Source organism: Sebastes fasciatus, chromosome 12 (genome assembly GCF_043250625.1).
Source record: "Sebastes fasciatus isolate fSebFas1 chromosome 12, fSebFas1.pri, whole genome shotgun sequence".
Classification (NCBI taxonomy): Eukaryota; Metazoa; Chordata; class Actinopteri; order Perciformes; family Sebastidae; genus Sebastes; species Sebastes fasciatus.
The window spans coordinates 28,113,951-28,136,685 of record NC_133806.1 but is presented as its reverse complement, the minus strand read 5'-3'; the positions used below and the strand labels follow the sequence as shown (position 1 = coordinate 28,136,685).

The 22,735-nt window shown below is 40.7% G+C and overlaps 2 protein-coding genes across 6 annotated transcripts in view; one reads left to right on the top strand and one right to left on the bottom strand.

Annotated features, from left to right (window-relative positions):
* ncalda (neurocalcin delta a) overlaps positions 1 to 22,735 on the bottom strand; it is an 83,207-nt gene that overhangs the window by 37,248 nt on the left and 23,224 nt on the right. Inside the window, exon 1 of one of the 5 annotated variants that reach the window (XM_074654547.1) lies at positions 14,930 to 15,270. The exons of 3 other annotated variants lie outside the window; for them this stretch is intronic. The gene's annotated coding sequence lies outside the window, so the exon portion shown is untranslated. Of the gene's footprint in view, positions 1 to 14,924; positions 15,271 to 22,735 lie in introns of those variants that run through there. One more of the 5 variants, XM_074654543.1, reaches the window with a different exon arrangement.
* seh1l (SEH1-like (S. cerevisiae)) overlaps positions 2,527 to 22,735 on the top strand; it is a 256,464-nt gene continuing 236,255 nt past the window's right edge. Inside the window, exon 1 of the mRNA XM_074654537.1 lies at positions 2,527 to 2,549. The gene's annotated coding sequence lies outside the window, so the exon portion shown is untranslated. The remainder of the gene's footprint in view (positions 2,550 to 22,735) is intronic.

The following is a 22,735-nucleotide window of genomic DNA, read 5'->3' as shown; positions in this document are numbered from 1 at the left end:
AAAATCAATTAACAACACAAAACAATGATAAATATTGTTCAGAAACCCTCACAGGTACTGCATGGCCATGCCAGTTTTTCCCCGCCAAAATTTAGCATAAGTTTGGAGCGTTATTTAGCCTCCTTTGCGACAAGCTAGTATGACATGGTTGGTACCAATGGATTCCTAGTTTTATATGATACCAGTATCTTCACTCCACTTTAAAACTGAGCCCGCTACAACCTAAAAATCGCAAGTTGCGTTAATGCATTAAAGAAATTAGTGGCGTTAAAATGAATTTGCGTTAATGCGTTATCTATATTATTTGACAGCCCCTAATAATAATACTACTTACCAAGTACTCACTGGTCCCCTGGTAACAAATCATGACACATACAGACGTAGGCAAAGTTGTTGGTAACGTTCCGTTAAAGAGAGAAAAACCCACAAAGGTCACTGAAATAACTTGAAACTGACAAAAGTAATAATAAATAAAAATTTACTGAAAATGAACTAATGAAAATCAGATATTGTTTTTGAATTGTGGTTCAACAGAATCATTTTAAAAAACAAACTAATGAAACTGGCCAGGACAAAAATGATGGTACCCCTAGAAAAGATGTAAAATAATGTGACCATAGGGACATGTTAAACTAAGGTGTGTCCTGTAATTAGCATCACAGGTATCTTCAAACTTGTAATCAGTCAGTCTGCCTATTTAAAGGGTGAAAAGTAGTCACTGTGCTGTTTGGTATCATGGTGTGTACCACACTGAACATGGACCACAGAAAGCTAAGGAGAGAGTTGTCTCAGGAGATCAGAAAGAACATTATTGACAAGCATGTTAAAGGTAAAGGCTATAAGACCATCTCCAAGCAGCTTGACGTTCCTGTGACTACAGCTGCACATATTATTCAGAAGTTTAAGGTCCATGGGACTGTAGCCAACCTCCCTGGACGTGGCCGCAAGGGGAAAATTGATGACATATTGAAGAGACGGATAATACGAATGGTAACCAAAGAGCCCAGAACAACTTCCAAAGAGATTAGAGGTGAACTCCAAGGTCAAGGTACATCAGTGTCCGATCGCACCATCCGTCACTGTTTGAGCCAAAGTGGACTTAATGGAAGACGACCCAGGAGGACACCAAATCATAAAAAAGCGAGACTGGAATTTTCCAAAATGCATATTGACAAGCCACAAAGCTTCTGGGAGAATGTCCTTTGGACAGATGAGACAAAACTGGAGCTTTTTGGCAAGTCACATCAGCTCTATGTTCACAGACGAAGAGATGAAGCATCCAAAGAAAAGAACACTGTACCTAATGTGAAACATGGAGGAGGCTCGGTTATGTTATGGGGCTGCTTTGTTGCATCTGGCACAGAGTGTCTTGAATCTGTGCAGGGTGCAATGAAATCTCAAGACTATCAAGGCATTCTGGAGCGAAATGTGCTGCCCAGTGTCAGAAAGCTTGGTCTCAGTTGCAGGTCATGGGTCCTCAAACAGGATAATGACCCAAAACACAGCTAAAAACACCCAAGAATGGTTAAGAACTAAACATTGGACTGTTCTGAAGTGGCCTTCTATGAGCCCGGATCTAAATCCTATTGAACATCTGTGGAAGGAGCTGAAACATGCAGTCTGGAGAAGGCACCCTTCAAACTTGAGACAGCTGGAGCAGTTTGCTCACGAGGAGTGGGCCAACATACCTGTCGACAGGTGCAGAAGTCTCATTGAGAGTTACAGAAATCACTTGTTTGCAGTGATTGCCTCAAAAGGTTGTGCAACAAAATATTAAGTTAATGTTACCATCATTTTTGTCCAGGCCAGTTTCATTAGTTTGTTTTTTTAAATGATTCTGCTGAACCATAATTCAAAAACAATATCTGATTTTCATTAGTTAATTTTCAGTGAATTTTTATTTATTATTACTTTTCTCAGTTTCAAGTTATTTCAGTGACCATTGTGGGTTTTTCTCTCTTTAACGGAACGTTACCAACAACTTTGCCTACGTCTGTATAGAGTAGTTTGCTGAACTAGAGATAAAAAGCAATGCCTTGTGACTTTGCTTATAGATGTAGTAAAGTCAATGGCAAACTAAATGTATTTGCTATATCGCAAAAAGGTTTTAAATTGAGTGTCAATAGAGCACTTCACTTTGGAAATTTCCCTTTCACTTCCTGGAGTACTTTTGCATAACAGAGTGCGAATATATAATTTGGTGCGCCTTTGTTTAATTGTCTAGTTGCACTTTAGCATCAACATGTTGTTGTTCATCTCCCTCTACTCGCTGCAAATAGCTCCTAATGGAAACACAAATGGTGATGCTAAATTTGCAATGGAAAACCACAGCGGTTTGGGATGAAACCCCTGAATAATATGAGTGCTAACCACACAAAGGGACTGTGATGTGCAACCATAAAGACATGGGAAGGGGGAGGGAGGGTTAAGGAACATCTGTACATTTGGTTTTTCTTAGTGCACGGCAGCAGCTTGAGTCTCCAGAACAATGGACAGCAGGAACAACAGAGATGGATGGTGAGACAGATGAGGCCAAACACACACACACACAAAATAGAAATTAAAATAAGAAAGAAAATGCCTACATCTGTCTACATCCTACTGGGCCCTAAGAGACACAACTCTGTTCTCTCTTTTCCTGTCCCAGCAGGAAAACCCTAAAACAATTCAAGCCATTTAATAATAATTCATCACTCAAGCCACACTGTTTGTTTAACTACGCCAAATAACCATCAACGTACCGGTCTGACTGAAACACAATAAGGCTTTTTTTTACCCATCAAACTGTTAAGCTAAAATCAGTCTACAATGTGAATTGGTTCCACAGAGGCGTCCAAAAGGAGAAAACCTCTCCCCTCAAACTTCCTGACAACGCTCTGGAACTGGGAGGCGAGGTGGGAAAACACAGAGACAGGCGCTGGCAGACGGCCAGGCAGTAGCTGGATACAGGGTGACCCAAGAGGGGGGCAGATGAGTTTGTACTACTTGGACTAAAGCCAACTTTTCTAGGATCTGACTCCTTGAATCCCCTTTGTTTTGCAGCAAAGCTGACCATACTTGTGCAAGCTTTTTCCCATCAAACCGACCTGAAACAGCAGACAAACAGCATTTGAAGTCTTGTCGGATTGATTGGGGTTGGCTAGCTGGCTAGCTGATGCTGCCCACAGTCGATATTTTCAGCCCTTATACTTTTAAATGGCCTCCTTAGCCTTCATTAGGTTGCTATGGTAACAGACCTGATAGGAGGAGGAGGAGGAGGAGGAGGAGGAGGAGGAGGAGGAGGAGGAGGAGGAGGAGGCAACCACACATTGTGCCTATTGATTGCGGAGAAAAAGAGTGAACCAATAAGAAGCACAAGATGACATACTTCCTCAAGTCACTTTCATAATCAATTTAGGGGTTATGTAATTTCATCTATGCAGCCACGGTGCAGAGTTCTGTCACTGTGCCTGTAGAACTATGTGTTATTATCCATGTAAGAGGTATTAAATACGGATTACACAACATCTTTACTGTTTACTCTAGCTTGCTTGCAAGTATTATATACAGTATATAAATGTGTACAGATCCGGTGGATTAAGCTTCTCAGCTGACAACAACAATTTTGGCTGACTGAGAATCAGCTCGGGTTACACGCCTGCAAAGAATCTCTTCTTCTTCACTTCCTCTTTGTCCAACAGAAAAGGACCCTTGCCTTATATTCTGAGGTTGTGTCTATTATTTTGCTCCCTGTCTGTGGTGCTGTGGTGGGAGTTATCCGTCTGCCTGGCATTGGACCTGTTCGATGGTAGGGCTGGTACGATTCACCTATCTCCCGATACAATACTATCATGATACTTGCGTGCCGATTCGATATGTATTGCGATTTTACAAGTATTGTGATTCGATATTACGATTTATTGCCATTTTTTTTAACACTAGACCATGGGAAAAAGTTGAATCATACACTATACGATAACGTTTCCTGTCCATGATAGAGTTTGTTCAAAGTGAATTTTCCATAAAACTGATGACAAAAAAAGAACTGCCTCCCACTCAATCACACCAGCTGGATACAAATTCCCATCAGCATTGTGAAGGATGAAGTGGGATGGCTGTAAAATGTGACAAAGCTGAACCATAACTGATAAAAAAATGTTTGCAGAGCAACTATAAGAGCAGCTGGAGAATGTATGGTTGTTACAGAGTAAGGGCGAGGTCTATCGTGTTTAACGGTGAATGTATTATGAGAGACAGAGTAGTGAGATAGTGGGTGAAATAAAAGAGAGAGGGAAAGACAAAATTGGACTCGGACAGAGCTCGAGTCTGGAGATGGTTCTGATTGAAGAATGCCCCTCGGGGAATGCAACAAAGCTCTCTCTGCTTCCTGTGGTCAAAGAAAAATATAGAAACAGGATATAACATCACGGAAAATAGCAAACAGAATGGAAGTTACATCACAGTGGAGGTCAGGGGTCAGAATGAACCCAGGGAAATGGGATGTGTTGAACAGTGAAATGTTTTGGAGCGTTAAACGTACAGTAGGCAGTATTTTTTTGGCATCATAGGGGAAAAATTCCATAATAACCTTTTAGCATATTGTGGAAGTGAAACAAGTCATAATTCCTCTCTATTATCTATTTTATTGCTGTGAAAAGATCCCCTTAAAACAAGTGTAATTATTCAAGTTTCTCGCCTAAAAACGACATTTTACAAGATTCAATTTGAACACGTCATGATGATGACTCATTTTTATTGAATAGAGCCTGAACGCACCATAATGTCAATGGCACCTGCCATTAACGTTAGCTGTTCAGATAGCTATGCAGGACTGAGCTGACCACCGGCTGCTAACTAGATAGGGTGCGTCCCCTGGATGCGTCGCTAGTGAATTTACTGCATCCAAAACAGATTTTCGATCTTCCCCGGGACGACGTTAGTCTCGAGCCCTGACAGCACCTACAGTACTGAAGAAAAACAAGTACCGTCACATTTTCAGAATTTTGGCATTGGCTTGGTACCAAAGTATCAGTTCTTGTGACATCCCTACACTGATGATAGTCAGCCAATATGATTTTAGATTCAGCTCCTGAGTAAAAAAAATACCAGAAAACCATGTACCTTTAAAGCTGCTATACGATCGTAATGTAGCCATCCCCTTTAATGTCACATTGTGGGCAATGCTGAAGTGCAAATTAATGATCATGACTACTTCATAGCAAAATTGGATTTGCAGGATTTCTGGCATTTTGGCTGGATTAACCAAAAACAGTCATTCCCCATCAGGTTATTCCAGTAATAAATGGTTTCTGAATAATATTTGCAATTTACTATATAATGGTTTTAAGCGGTTGGATCCTTATACTAATCCTGTTATCAGTCAAACTCTCTCCTTCTATACAAAGTCGGAGTTAAAACACATTGTAGAATGACTAAAGCCCCGAGAGGAAGTCTTACTTACTGTGTAGATAACTAATCACAGGGATTGAAAGCGTTGTATAAACAGTGAATGAAAGTCTTAACACAACATTTGTCACATGTGTGCAAAAGATATTCAAAACCAGTGAAGCACTAATGTGTGTGGGCTTACAGTATCTCTATCTGTGTTATGAACAGCTGCCACAACATACGAGCATACAAGACAATATCCCCTCTCCATGGTAGCATCTTCACTTCTGACAGCTCGCAATAAATGCACAGCTTCAGAAAGCAATTTTCCAAACAGATATTGCATCCAAGTGATTTGAAAGTGACAATTCAGCGATAGCACTCTCCTCCTTTCGCCTCACATACCCCAGTAAAGCATGCGCCCCGACGGACAGAGATCTCTGCAGGCACTGAGGAACTCTAAGCAGTCGTGTATCTGAGATCCATCACCTCCGAGCTGCCACACTGTCATTTGAAACACTCCCTTTGGGAAATAACTCACATGCTATATTGTGAAAAATTTAAGATCTTCCATATTGGCTGAGGGCTGCTTCTGAGCTCCACGTGAAAGGTCGAAAAAAATCATCAAAACCATAATTTTTTCAAGTATTAAATAATAACTCTTACGAAACACATTTCATAATTTTCCATGTCTTCTCTTTACTGACCCCAAAAACTCTACTTAATGGCATGCTATTTTTGCTCAAATATTAATTTTCCAGTAGCAAATCCCCCCAAAAAAGATCCAATTTGATAATGAATTAAGTTAGAGGGAGTGAATTATTGAATTATTAAAGCCCTAATCTGTGATGAGTGTACAGTGTCCACTGCACCAAATGTTCCTTTATAAAGTCTTCATGGTTTACATCCGGACAGTGATCAGGAACTTGGCTTCGGCATGAAACACATCAAGACCCGTTGAGGACATATATATCTAAATATATATATATATATATACTAAATTTAGTCTTAAAGAAATGGTTTTGCAAAATGATTCTTATACAAATCAGATCAATGATTGTGATGAAGGCCAACAACATGCAGGGGATTCCTGAAAAAACAAAAACAAATCCTTGCTAAACTTTTGCTGCAACGCAATGCAACGTCATCTTGCAACGCGCACTGCGCTGGCAATATAGGCAAGCGTTCTTTCTCTACTGCTAATCTTAAAATTGTTCATTATCCAGCTATAGGTATACCTCTCTCCCCTTTCCAGTATAACTATCATGTCTATCTAATAAAGGCAAAAAAGGACCCAAAAATAAAAATAAAATGATTATCTCTGTGGTAAGCTTTCCCAAGTTGTAAAATCCTTCCTCATAGTATTATATATCACTGAGCAGTGTTTTAATAAGCCTTCAAACTCTTTTTTTAATGATTTTTTTTAAAGATATGCACTGGAAATTATTAACAAAAATTTCATCATTTAAAACAAAACCTTCATTTTAAAAATGTAAATAATAATAATTATAAATAGTAAAAATGTTTAAATAAAAAATATTAAAAAAAAAAAAAAGAAAGAAAAAGAACTACTGGCGACTCCGACCACCCCAAATCCATGTAACACACCGGGGGATGTATTATGATAAAATAAAGTTAGATATAGTCTTGGATTTTATTTAACCTCTTTTACCAGACAAATCCTGTACTAATCTTAAATGTCCAACAACATTATCACAAGTGAGCAAACCACAACTAACTGTCTGTCTTATTCAAGATAAAAAGTAAATAAAGCACACTTTCAGTTACGCTGTTGTACACTAATAATGATCATCTTGATACTCTTTTGATTCACAAACTGTGAGCTGTGACGTGTGCTGTAGTGACTCAAATAGCCTCCTTTGTGTAAAGATAGAAAATTCCCAGCAACGGCAGCAGGGGAGTTTTGATGCAGTGCAGAGTACTACCAGAAAGTATACTCTAGAAAGCAACAGCTTCCACTGAAAAAGAACTCCTTCTTTTGTCTCTTGTGTCATGACAATGTGTGTGCGAATTCCTCTCTGTGGCTAAAAATAGAACATCTGTTTCCCATAGTTCCCCTAAACCAACGCATGGGAGCTCATAGGCCAAGGTTGTCCTGGGGTTAATCTCTCACGGGCACCTCATTGGGGCTGGGTTTCAGTCCAATGACCTATGACCCCTTCATAAAGAAGCCTTTTGGAGAAAGACAAGAGCGTGGTTGACCAGCTGTCCCTCGATGAACCACCACTAATGTGTCTGTCTGCAAGCTCTCACTCAGCTACGGACATCACGGAGAAGAATGCTTTCACAAGGGATGGAGACTGAAACTATTTATGTGGTGCTGCTCTGGGAAACGCTTGTTTAAATTTACTGATATTCAAATTCTCTCACATCCAGTATCTTCTGCCTAAACAACTCATCTCTAGGTCAGCATAAATGGTCGAAACACCATTTCCAAATTCATCTTACTTTCCTGTGCATCTTCTTCTTCATAAACCCAACTGTAAAAAAAAATCCTCGCAGGATCCAGGCTGAAGACTAACACGACGGAGCACTGCAGTTTGTCAAACACCCGGTGAACTTGAGGTGTTTTTTCCTCTTCTAACAATCACTGGTGAGTCCCAGGCTCCAGCCACTCACTGATGCTGGAGGCTGCATAGGCATTATAAAGATGAATCCCTTTTTATTAGGGCTGTCAAAGTTAACGCGATAACGTGTTAACGCAAATTTGTTTTAACACCACTTATTCAACATGACTTGCTATTTTTAGGTTGTAGCGGGCTCAGTTTTAAAGCTAGAGTGAAGAATATGACACTAGAAAACCTAAGGAATCCATTGGTACCAACCATGTCATAGTAGCTTGTCGCCAAGGAGGTTAAATAACACTGCAAACTTATGCTAAATTTTGGTGAGGAAAAGCCATTTTCATAGGAGTCCCTTGACCTCTGACCTTAAGATATGTGAATGAAAATGGGTTCTATGGGTACCCACGAGTCTCCCCTTTACAGACATGCCCACTTTATGATAATCACATGCAGTTTGGGGCAAGTCATAGTCAAGTCAGCACACTGACAGCTGTTGTTGCCTGTTTGGCTTCAGTTTGCCATGTTAGGTTTTGAGCATATTTTTCATGCTAATTGCAGTACCTGTGAGGGTTTCTGGACAATTTGTCATATATAATATTTGTCATTGTTTTGTGTTGTTAATTGATTTCCAATAATAAATATATACATACACTTGCATAAAGCAGCATATTTGCCCACTCCCATGTTGATAAGAGTATTAAATACTTGACAAATCTCCCTTTAAGGTAAATTTTGAACAGATCAAAAATGTGTGATTAATCACGATTCAATATTTTAAATGATTTACATTCCTACAATAAATTACAACAATAAATTGCAGAGAATTTGCTAAGCAAGAGTGCTTATTTTCCTCATTCAACATGCTTATAAATGTGAAATTAAGTGTGTGAAGTTCAAGTGTTAAAATATGAAAGAGAAGTTCTGAAAAAAACTGAAATGAAGCTCATCCTTGATAGGGTTTGAAATGTATAGTAAAGGCTGAATTATGAAGCACCACAGCGGTACACATGAACCTTCTCAAAAAATCATGTAATCAAAGTCATGTATTCCTTTACAGCAACGGAAGACCAAATTGCATGACATATCCATCTAGTGTGATGTGCTATGACTAGTGAGTAACTGTAAACTCTAACCACCACAACACCTCGGCAGAGAAGTGTACTTGTGCTTTAAGTGTCAGTTGCCCCTTTCTTTTTGCTCTGACCTTTACGGTGTGAGTGCAGATAAAGTAGTGAAAGATGTCAGTCATCTCAGCACAGTAACCACAGGGACCAACATTTCCACACTTCAGTCAAATGTGTGTTTCAGCACCTGCTCCTTCAGGGACGTGGGGAATTCACACTGCACAAATACATTTTGACATTTGAGGGTTAAGATACTCACTAACATACTAATTTAACAGGGTGCCATAGTTGAATATATATGAATTAGGGCTGTCAATCGATTAAAATATTGAATCATGATTAATCGCATGATCATCCATAGTTAATCGAGATTAATCACACACTTTTATCTGTTCAAAATGTACCTTAAAATGGAGATTTGTCAAGTATTTAATACTCTTATCATCATAGGAGTGGGCAGATATGCTGCTTTATGCAAGTGTATGTATATATTTATTATTGGAAATTAATTAACAACACAAAACAATGACAAATATTATCCAGAAACCCTCACAGGTACTGCATTTAGCATAAAAAATATGCTGAAATCATAACATGGCAAACTGCAGCCCAACAGGCAACAACAGCTGTCAGTGTGTCAGTGTGCTGACTTGACTATGACTTGCCCCAAACTGCATGTGATTATCATAAAGTGGGCATGTCCGTAAAGGGGAGACTTGTGGGTTCCCCTCAGAACGCATTTTCATTCACATATCTGGAGGTCAGAGGTCAAGGGACTCCTTTGAAAATGGCTTTTCTTTGCCAAAATTTAGCGTAACTTTAGAGCGTTATTTAGCCTCCTTCGCGATGTTAAAGAAATTAGTGGCATTAAAACAAATTTGCATGAACGCGTTATTATCGCGTTAACTTTGACAGCCCTAATTAATGGCCATCTTAAACAACCAGAAACAATCTATTTCTTTGAATAATAATAGTTAAAGACAGAGCCCTACACTCCTTGATACCGTCTCCTGGTTTGCTCCACCACCGCTTATAGCTGCCGTTATTTAACACCTGATAAAAGAGTGTGAGGAATCCAGGCAGGAACAACATCTAACTGCTTCTCCGAGTGTCTGTCTCCTCTCTTATCTCTGAGTATTTTTCTCACTTAAACTCTTTCTTTCCATTTCTCTCTGTTTCTGTCTCCCGCTCAGGATCTGGTCATAAATCAACAGTTACATAAACTGCCTTCAAGTTAGTTTCCACCAGTGTTACATGAGACTCCCCTAAGTAAAAAACAGGATGTTATAGAACCCTGAATGGTTCATACGGTTCAGCTAAGCTTGTATGTAGCAGAATTAAACAGTTTTCTCCAGTTTTTAAACGGATGTGGGCATAAATACTTGAAATACAAATACAACTGTCTCTATGGGCTCTGTACCAGGAGAATAGGGAGTCAGGTCACCTTTTTCCATGATAGAACTATCTTAAATCAACTTTTATTTGAAACCTTTACTGGATTCCCAGTTCCTCCACACGTTTACACCTGGACACACTTTGTGTTATTCATGCAAGTAGCTGCCACTCTACTTTCACCCACCTGTAACCATACAGACATATGCTGTGTGCTCACAAACTCACAATCCTATACCTGGTTGGGTATAGTTCTGCTGGTAATTACAAAAGACAATGTCAGCCTTGAAACTAATCACAAATGACAATGCATGCATGATTATATCATTCTGTAATATTGTGTATATTTTCAATTTGCCTGTAATTCCGATTTCTTGGGTTGTGACGGTATTGACGTTGGTCTCACCCCAGAAATTGGACAGTGCACGCCAGGCTGTTTGGCAGTAAAGATCATTTTTTGGCAATTGTACCTTTATCTGATAGTGACAGTAGAGATATACAGACAGGAAATGAGAAGAGAGAGGGGAATAGTAGTAGAACCGGTCATGCTGTGGTTATATAGTTAAGCCGGACTCAGTAAACTACCATTCTTAATCATGTAATTATAAAAACAACCCTACACACTGAATGCATTTCACTTGGAGGGGAAAATAATGATAGTTTTTGTCTTTATTATATAATGTTTGCTAAACACCTGCAGCCTTGCTGACTGTGTTGCTTATTTGTTGATGTGTTGAAGTAAGCCTCTGCTCGCACTCTACCCATGCACCCATTGCTCGTCACAAGCTACGAGCTTGACAGCTGTGTACTAACAACAACCATCTTCGTTCATAATGATAATTTTGGGGGAGAGGCTTTGAAGGGAGGCCTAGAGGGATGGACCGTGTTGCAGACTTTCTCTCTAGGTTTAGGGACTTTCGGAGCTAGTGCTGCTAGCTACTTTCATTGGAAAACAGTTGACAACACTGGGCTGGGTTTTTCCTGTTGTACTCCAGCTAGTTTCTCAAGATTACCAACCCTAGCTTTAACTAAGAATTGCTTCACGAGTATAGGCTGTGGTTGAACCGTCTTATTTGCTTACGAAGGTTCCTGAGTGAAATAATGTCATCCCACAATTCCTTACAGCAGCAACATTCAAAGTGCCGAATGAAAACATCCTTCTTAGGAGGTGTGACTCTGTTTTGGACAGGGAATCCTTACTTGAAATGTACAACATTGTGTTTGTCACTGCACTCATTTCCTCATTACAGTATAAATAAAGTTGCTTTAAACAAAGCAACATCTGTAGCTTAAGTGCAGTCGACGTCATGTTTTTGACTATTCGACCGCAGCCATAGATTTACAGTGGTTGGTCAGTGTAAAGCTCTGACTTTGAACCAGCGACAGGAAGTGTTATGTTGGCTTTAACAAAAAGCTAACCGTTACTTCTTGCAGGACGGATGAGAAAACCGATGAGTTTGCCGCCGTAATGTTGCCTAATTTTTATGAAGACATTAATGAGCTCAACCCTGCAGTATTACGGTATCAATCCCCGCCCTACAGCATGTCATACAGAGGTGTAAAAGCAATAAAGCAGCACTTGATGTTGAAAAATATGCACAATATCAGTGAAGCAATTACGCCACCTTTAGATAGAACATCCGACCCAGACAGAAACCATCCCCAGAGAGAAAACCTGGATAAAAAGCCCGACCTGTGCCCGGTGTGTGTTCTGTGTAAATGACAGCCAGCGAACGAAATGAGCAAATATCATGGTAACCAACATCTCGCCCCTCTCAGTCATCCCATTACCTCTGTTCTAATGTGAGTATGTGTGTGCTGAGTTAGTGTGAAATGAAAAAGTTGGGTTTGAAGTATCAAATACAATTTCACATAACAGATTCAGGTAACCTGTTCAGTGCTTAGATCCAATACTACTGTCGGGGTTCAATGTGTGGATAGGTTCACACACAGGTTTGGCATCACACACTTCACAAATCATATCACAAAGAAATCCTCTAAATACCGGCAGATTCCTACATCGCCTTTTGACGTTTTGACATAAAATAAACATGCCATCGTGTCAACACGGGAACAAGATGAAAGCTAAGATGCCGTGCGTGATCGTCTACAGCTGCCACCTCCTTCACTTCATGAATTCAGTCTCCAGAGCTGTTTCAATAATAAGCTTCTACCATGCAAGATTAGAATATTCAGAAAACTCTGTACTAATTTATTTTATTTGGCCACTTCCTGCATGATGTTGTCTCTGAAAATCTTGCTGGAAAACATTCAACAGCGCACACACACACACACACACACACGTGCCTCCAGAGAATGATCCTGCTGCAGGATGTCAGATAAAGCTACTGGCCGTATGCTAGAGGTGTGTGTGTGTGTGTGAGTGTGTGTGTGTGGCGGTGGCTCTTTCTTCGGAGTAAATGCTGCCAATATGCCCAGCTCATAACACACGTTAGATAACAGTATGCTTGTGCACAAACACAAAGTATAATTTTGTTAGACGGACACAAAGACAGACCTTTTTCTATCTCTTAACTCAAAATGGCTTCTTGTGGTATTCATGCAGCTCATCTCACAACAGGAAGACACTGAATGATGTCCCCTCAGGCTTACAGGACATTTGGGACTGCTTTACACGGATAATATGCACTGAAGGAAGACTACTTTAAACTACAGCGTGCACAGACTAGGGCTTGGCAATATATCTATATTATAACGATATCATGATATGAGACTAGATATCGTCTTAGATTTTGGATATCGTAGCATCGTAATTACGGATGCACGATCCAACTTTTTCAGTCAATATAAGGAATATAAATTATAAATAATACTAAACAAATAAACTATCCTGATGTTTTTTCCAAGCTTGAGAAACAAAAGTAGTCAACTTATAAGCATTAAAATTAAACAGCCACTCCATTTTATCATCATCCGAGCACCAAAACATTTCTGGATTTTGAACAGACATTTCATTTAAAACAGAAGTTCTTAACTCATCATAGTATGGACAATACAAAAGGAAATGTGATTCATTTTCAACTTCTCCGAACTCACATACTTCTGCATGCTACTGCAACTAAAGACCTTGGACTCCTTGATAAGTTTGCTGGAACAACAGATTCAGTAACATAATTGTGCTTGATTTGAATATATGTTCGTAATTTTGGTTTTAACAATATATCTTGAACAACTCCTTAAAGTCTATTGTATATTTGCCTTCATCTAATCCAACGCTATTCACTAATGGGTGTATACAAATAGGCCATGCAAGGTCTTACGTCACAACATGCTCCGAACCGTAAATCCAATCTAGTCTGCACAGCAAATGCAAATGCAAATTGGTGTCCTAATCTGAGCATTTAATTGGATGGAGTCAGTAAATATCTGCGGAAGAGAATACTTCAGGGGGTGACAAAGACCTGTTACATGCTCTTGGCTCGCCTCCACTTCATTAAGTTGGAGGAGGGAGGCACCGCTGAGGAGGGAAAGAGAGGAAGGGATAAAGTCTAACGGCGGATGAGTTCTAGAGAAGCAGAGAGAGAGAGAGAGAGACGGAGGAGGAGAGAGTATTGTTGGGATTCAAACCACTTGTTATGCACATGTCCCTTTCTTTCCACCCTATTTGGGCTAAATGTGGGTTGGCATGCTATTGTTTGAGGCACGTAGGGAGGTGTGTGTGTGCAGGGTAATGGGGAGGGGAAAGGTGAAGGGGGGGGGGGTGTTCTCAAGCTAGACACTTGTCAAGAAATTTTCTGAAAAACTCCTTTGGAAAAAAAGTCCTTATCTCACTCTATTCATTTCTCCAGAAAAACTAAATATCAGCTGACCTTGAGTTACATTTTTTGCATCGCATACCTCTGAGGCTTTCCCCTCCGAGGGGGGCAGGTGGCAGCTGCTCTGCCCCCCCCCCCACCCCTCCTCCCTGCCTCTGTCTCTCTGGCAGACAGAGCCAGCAGCTCCAGCCCACACTACTGCCTCTAACATTAGCAACGCTTTGGGAGGAAAAGCCATGTGGAGCTGCCCATCACTTCCAAACTACACAGCACATAACACACTCAGCCCCCGTAGTGATCACACTCTCCTTCTCTCTTCTATCATGCACTCACTTCCTGCAGGGGGGTTGAAAACAGATCTGGCTGTGTGCTGCGAAAGAAAGCAACTAGTCTTCTTCAACATTACACCCAGATCAAGGATCTCCCTTGAAACCTCAAACATCACACCACATTTCTGCATCTAGAGTTTAGCAAAATGATTTAAAAAAAAAAAGAAAGGGGGACAAAAAGATTTCAGAGCCTCGTTCACTCTGTGTCAGGGAATTCATCTACTTCCCTTCTGCACAAGTATGTGACTCCAACTCATCTCCTTTATCCAGCTTGCACAACCCCTCTGGAAGCAACCACTAGCTGCTAAATCAACACAATACACACACAAAGAGAAAACACAGGAAGCTTACCTCACTTTGTAACGACGTACAAGCCGTTCAGCAGCCCATCACCCAGCACTCTCTCTCAAGTTTGTGGAAGCAGCAGCAACAACAGCAGAAGAAGAAGAAGAAGCAGAAGAAGAAGCAACGGGCGAGAATAAAGAAGAGCACCAGAAAGAAACAAAAGATGAGAGAGGGGGGAAAGAACAGCGGAGGGGGGGAGGAGAAGACGGACTGAGCGACTGAGACGGAGCTGACAGACTCCCAGAGACTCCTCGTCTGAGCAGGAGGTTTGCTAAAAGCCCACAAACTAACTCGCCCCTCTGCCTGCCTGCCTCTCCAGCTTGACGTCAGTACGGTCACATGACCTCGCTCTGGTGTGGAGGGGAAATGAAAGGGGAGGGGAGACAGAGAGAGACAGAGAGAGAGAGAGAGAGAGAGAGAGAGACGGAGAAGCCTGTGTTGCCGTGGTAACAGGCACACTGCACAGCAATGATTTCAATAGGTCATCTGACACACACACGCATGCACGCAGATTCTTACATACAGAGAAGCTGGTAAAAGACAAGCTCAGTGGTGCAAATGGACAAATCTAGAAAAGGTGAACAGATAGAAGGAGCTACAGACTGAGATGTAAAAAAGTGAGGCAAAATTCCTGTTTTTTTTCCAGTTCACAGAAGCAATTAAAAAAGGAATGTGCACCAGGCAAACTAAACTTTTGAACGTGTTTGTTTTTACAACAATTTCTGACCTTTTTGAAAGGAAATGATGAAGTATCTTTTTCAGATTTTCAGTAAAAAAAATGTCATATATTTGTCATGATTTGGTTCTAAATATAAAAGAGCTTATGTCATCACAACACAACTTTAGTTATTAGAAATGGACCTTCTCTCTGTGCCCAAGAATCGTTAATTCCTTTAGGACTCCAGTGATTTATTCAACACATGACTAATAAAAGAACTATATCTGTACAAACTAGGAGTATGGAGAGGAGATGAATAAGAAACTGAATAACCTTCATTACTTTAGGGAAGTGGGGAATATTCAGTAGCTCCGGTTTCAATTGCGTTTTTATTTCATTTATATAATAACACTGTGAGGCAAGCTGAAGAAGCGCATCTCAACAAAAAGATCAGATTTCAAGTATAATGTGATTATCAGGGATCAACAGTGGGGATATGGGTATGGTTACAACTTCATGTCTCATTAGCAGAGTGGAGACTAAATGGACATATTGTTGTCTATGCACATCAGCCTGGACTCTTTCAGGTACTGTAGCAGAAAGATGTCAGAAACTTCTGTCTTTGCACAACAACAGACTGCTGCTCAAGTAGACTTGAGGCTGTACGACTCAGCTGTGAGTGAATTATTCACAGGTGCAATAGTTTGACATGTTTGGAAATACACTTATTCACTTTCTTGCTGGGAGAAGTTTCATACCACTGTCATGTTTGTATGCTAAACATGAAGCTACAGCCAGTAGCCGGTTAGCTTAGCTTAACATAAAGACTGGGAAAGGGGGGCAAACAGCTAGCCTAACCACAGACCAACAACCTGTTGTTTTTAGGCTGTGGATTTAGTACAAATTTAACAAACTAGATAGTAAATTTTGTTACCTTTGTGCTGAGCTAAGACAATGGACTGCTGGCGGTTGCGTATTTCCCAAAATGTCGAACCATACCTTTAACAATGATGGTTATTAAAGGGACAGCGTGCATGATTTGGTGGCATCTAACGGTGTGGTTGCAGATTGCAACCCAACTGAGCACCCCGTCTGCTCACTCCAACCTTTCCAAGACTGCGGTAACGTGAGCCGCCGAGTGATAATAACATTACATTAGGAGCAACGGAAGTCAGACGGCGGCTGGCGGTGCCACGGTTTTACACTCTGCGGCTCACGTTACCTCAGTTTTACAAGCATGTCGGAGAACTATGGCGGCCTTCAGGTAACGTAAAAACGCAAAAGGCTCTCTCTAGAGCCAGTGTTTGGTTTGTCCGTTCTGGGCTACTGTAGAAACATGGCGGACTCCGTGAAGAGGACCCGCTCCCTATGTAGATATGAAGGGCTCATTCTAAGCTAATGAAAACACAACGATTCTTAGTTTCAGGTGATTATACATTAATGAAAACATAGTTAATGATTATTATATTCCATTTCTGCTAATACATCCCTCAAAGGGCTACACTGGACCTTTACATCGCAGCATAAACTGATTATATGAATTATGCTGACATGATTGATTTGTATGATTTTATATGAACCTGCAGTATGTTTATATATGAGAGGGTGCCACATCAGATTACCTGAAGGGCTGTCTGAAATGCTTTCTTGCAGCAAGAAAATGTATCCAATTAACAAACTGCATGGTTGATTATAAATATTGTGATATTGATAGTGTTACAGCTTTTCTGTTCCTGTAAAACATTGTCTTTTTTGGTTTTCATCTCTTTATTTTATTTTAAAAAGTATTTATTAACTTGGTGCATGCATGCATGCACACATTTACATACAACAGCTCTCTGTATTCACAATTTATACATACTCATCTGTTGAAGTGTAACCTCACTTCCACTACCAAAATGTGCTGTGCATTGTGTAAAGTGCATCTGGGGCAGTTGTCTTGAGTATCAGACAAAGCCTGAGGGTGTGCAGTGTGGGAAGACAAACTATTCGTGGGCCGACCAAAGACCCTCCTCACCCCATCCTCCACTGACCCAAGCTGTGAGTATGAACAGCTTTGGGCTCAGTACATTCATCAGAATAGCATCTGCTGGCCGCTTGAATGGAGCGCAGTGGGGCCCAGATTAGGGTGGGGTAGTGTGGAGGGTGGGGCGAGGTCAGCCAAGTGAAAAGCACCACCCCCCCACTGGACTGCTGTTAGTAAGGGAATGTATGGCTAGGCACACGGATAGAGACACAAGATGAAATGCCACACAGGGCAGAGAGAATGGACACAGAGCAGGGGGAAGTCATTTAATAAAGCCTGCAGCTATATATGAGTGCAAAGATCCTGCTGGGGAGTAAAGCAGAGACCAGAGTGGAGAGAACAGCAAGCACGAAGAGATCTGATGATGTAAGACACTGAAATGAGAGTCTGACTGCCAGGTGGGTAAATTGGTTGAGGGATAAATAATTTAGACTAAAGCCTAAAGTCCTTGGATTAGTGGGCTGACTGGTGATGCCTTTAGGTGAATACATAAGAATAAGCTTGGGTGAAGCACCGTCCACTACGCTGAAAAAGCCACGTTGTATCCTGTTTTATATGGGCGGCTTTTGAAGGTGGGATGAGATGCTGGTCATCGTAATGAAGGGCTCGGGGGATGATAAAGGCAAAGTATTTGTTGGCACAGGAGATAAATAAACAGCAGACAAAGTATTGCATTTACAGATCACACTGCTTGGTACTAAATAGGAGTGTAAGAAAATATCGGAAATTTTGAATATTGCAATATTATGTTTGGTGATACTGTATCGAATCTCAAAAACTCTGTATCGATTTGAATTAATAGTTTACATGCAAAGATTAACTCAGTCAATTCTTTATATTTAATTTGCAAAGAGATGCACCATCAGTGTATGTGGCCTCTTGAAGTAGTGCTAAGATGCTGGATGTTACAGGGACTGTGATAAATGCAGATCCCACTGTTCTGATAACATATAAAAGTATTTTTTTTTTTTACCCGGATTTTATGCATCTGGTGGTGTGTTCTTTATACTGTGACAGTTTTCCTTACATTTTATTGAAAAAACGTGCAATATATGGCCTCGTTTACAGTATCGCAATATATTGAATCGTAACCCCTGTATCATGATTCTAGCCAATACACAACCCTATCACTAAAGACCACTGTAAGAGCCAATTATGCACATCTTTATTTTTATTTTTTAATTGTTTAGGTTGACATGACATATTGCAGAAGTTGTAGTTTGTACAACAGTTTTTGTATAGTTCAAATAGCCACCATGGAGGATTATTTACCATTTTCTTGTTATAGAGTTAGAATAGACATTTTATTATTAACGACAGGATATAGTGCCGTAAGGCAGTCTTTCAGCGCGCATGGTAAAAGGAGGTTTTGAAAGATGAAAGTCTGCGTTAGGTGTGGATCGTAACAACTTTTTGATCGTGTTATACACCGCGTTATAGCATATTTTATTACATGGCTTTGTTGAATACTCGATTCTGATTGGTCAATCACGGCGTTCTACGAACTGTTATTTCTTTATAGCAGACCGTTGTTATTTATAGCAGACCGTTGCAATGGGCGCAGTTCTGATCTCAGACTCTGGCGGATCGTTTTTCTGTCAAATTATTGATTTCTTAAGTAAGTAGCTGTGTAATAAGCGGGATAATGTACAGCTAGCGGGTCATTGTTGTGAAATAAACCCCTTCAGGGCGATGCAAAACCCTGTCGTGGATTCTTTCATAACAATGACCGGCTCGCTGTACATTAACCCTTACATAGCATATAACGTTTAACGTATGGAACATCAAGTCGGTAGTGGACCAGGCGAGATGTAACTTCGTAACGTTGTAATTGCTTCTCAAATATAACCGTGTTCAAGTTTTCCCTGCCTCCCGTGAATACATTGGGTCTTCACAAAAAAGGATTGAAATTAAGTGGAAAACGAGTCAGAACCAAGATACCTTGCAGACTAAGCGGCCTAGGAACTTGGAGGATGGGAAAACGGCCACTACAACCACCTTGTCTGACCCTTTGAAAGGGCCTTTTTGCTACTTGTAGACTCTCTGCACAGCACTTCTGTAGAGGCATTTATGTGGCGTGTGTGTGTGTGTTAGGATGTAGGGTGGGTAACCGGCACTAGAGGGAATTCCTTCCTCCTGAAGACTCAGGAAGCAACAGCATGGGTGGAAGAGAAAACAACTTCTCTTTCCAAGGCAAACCCTTTAGAAGTTGTTCCTTTGGGAAAGGAAACTCTCCCCTCACTGTGTCACTGTTAAAAACTCACTTCAAAATAACTCCCTTATTGTCTGCAGCAAGTTTCTCAAATTCCACTGAGGGTAGAAAAAAAGTCAAGTATGAAACAACAGACTCAAACAAAACAAGCCATACTGAGAGATGCCAAATGTATGCTTATGGTTATGTTGTGCACATTTTTGTAATAGTGAAAGTTAGTATTGGGCAGTGAGACCTGAACGCTGAAGGTTGGACCTTGATCTGAGAGCCGTCATGTTAATCTCAGCAGCTGGGCTGGTATTAGATAACAACAGATTAGGAATTGGATAATCAGCTGTCAGGGACGGACTCCAACTCTTAACAAGATCTGAGTGTCTTATCCAACAAATTAATGAAAGCACAGAGGCATACACGCAATGTTACCGCTACAATCCCAGATGACAGTGGATGGTATCAGTGTTTTATTATTCATCTAAATGAATTTGAAGCCATATTTTGAGAAAAAAACAGTTGGATGGAGTAATAAAAGGCTACCATACCACACCACACCATACCATACCATACCATACCATACCATACCATACCATACCATACCATACCATACCATACCTGCACTATCCTGTACAGCGGCCAATTGGGTTAGGGGCTGTGATACTGGCATGTGAATGGTTTTAACTTGATTTTTTTAGGTAGCACACTGTCCAACTTCTGTGACCTAAGCCTCTGATATACTTGCTTGCAACTATACGATGCATTCAAATTCAATTGGTGGTTACCCCGCATATCCTGCATTCTTTTAGAGAGGTAGATGCACTCCATGAACAGTTGGGGCAGTACATGAGGTAAGCAGACTGAACAAGCGACGACAACAATGGCAGAAAGATTTTGAAGGTGTCATTGCCACTTTTTCTGTGGTGATGTCAAGATTAACAATACAGTAACCATGAGTGTCCCTGTGTGTAGTTATGTCTACGCTGTGCAAAATCAAGTTCTCCAGGAAGATATTCCAGCATACGGCAAGGATGATTTGGCCCTTATCTGCCACTTTATCATCCTCCAAGTTCACATGCAGAGTATGTGGACTAGGGATGTCAGGAGAACTGATACCTCGATACCAAGTCGGATGCCAAAATTCTGAAATAGTTTTTTGACAGTACCACAGACTAACGGCGTCCCGTATTCCCGGGGATGATAGAACATTTTCCTGCTAATGCTGCACTGTGAACAACAAATCCGTGTTGAAATCGGCAGGAGGAGTGCTAGTACCAGGAGCAGCTAACGTACGGAGGTTGCATTGAGTTACAGTATGATGCACTCAAGCTCTATTCAGTAAATATAAGTATTGAGCGAAGGTAAATTATAATGTTTTCATGATGTGTTCAAATGCAATCTTTTAAAATCTAGTTTTTGGGCAAGAAACTTGACGCGGATCAGCAGGGATTAACCCCGAGGTTGACGCTGTCGCATACAACAGAAAAGTACTCTATTTACTAATTTTAGAATATCTCCGGAACGCTGCTGTGTAGATACTTACTTTAACTTGCAAAATGAAAACAATGAATGTCTTCTGTGAGTATTTATCCGTGTTGAAAGCAGTTGCTGTTGTCCCAATCCGTTAGCTAAAGCTTACAGAAGGCAAGATTTAGCCCATTGTGCAGTGGGTTGGATCTGTTGAGGATGTGCGCAATGGAATAACGCGGCATTCACCCCATCGTAGTAGCTTGTAGGTCCGTGCTGTTTTGGTAGGAACTGAAATGACGAGTAGTTATTACGGCGAGTCTAATCGATGATGTGTACATTATCATTTGCACACTTGAGTAATAAAGGGGTGAATGTTTAAGTACATGGGATTTTTTGTTTTTTACCATGGTATTGAATTGAGTATCGAGAATCGTGGAATTTCATTGATATAGGTATCTAGTTGAAAATGTTTCAATGCGAGAGAAAAAATGTGTGCATATCCAGGAGCATTATGAATCTGCTCCATAACATAGAGAGATGAGGGGGAAAAGGAGAGAAACTGAAGTGAAATAACAGACAAAACCAAAGTTTCTGGTGAGTTCAGAGGCTGAGCTGAACACAAACACAGACTTCAAGTTCTCTCCTTTTGGGATTCTCAAAAAGCTGCTTCGTAAAAACTCATTGAAAGCTCACATTATCTTAAAAACCTTTCTTATCATTTCAAAGTTTCTGGTGTGAAGGTCAATAATTGCAAATGTAGGTGGAAAAATGCTCAACTGTTGCTTAACTGTTGACACATGCTGACTACTATGATGCTGAGAATGTAGTGTTGCGTAATTACAGTAGAAGCGTCGCCTTTCCATGTAACTGACAATTACGACACAAACAGGAATCAGCAGAAACCTGGCGGGCAGACAGGGAAGTGAATTCATCTCCCACACACCATATGGTTATGAATATAACAATGTCCTGTCCTGAGAGGAGAGAGAGGACATCCACATACACCCCCACCACCACCACTAGACAAATGTGCAGCCATGCATAAACTCACATACAGTAGGGAACCTTGTCTAAAGAAGCTGTGCCGTACGTCACAGTCCACTAAGACTACTTGGGACGAGTCGACACACTCCTTTCTCCTTCAGCAGCTGTGGTCAGCTGAGAGTATCTCATAAACAGCAGCTGTTCTCATAGCTGTACAACCTGTATATCAGTACAGTAAGGTTAATTGACAACTCAGTGAAAGGAGTAGACAAGATTGTTTAAAAACAAATCTCCTCCTTGTGTGTTATGTAACTGCAGTACATGAGGTGGGCGAGCCGATGCACCTCGCTGAACAGGCTAACCCAATGTACCACAGCGCTTGCCAAAACAAATGCCAAAAGCATTTTCTTGTTGTGTAATAAAACATCTCATGATAATGTTCATTAATAAAAAACTGCAACTTTAAGAAAACAACC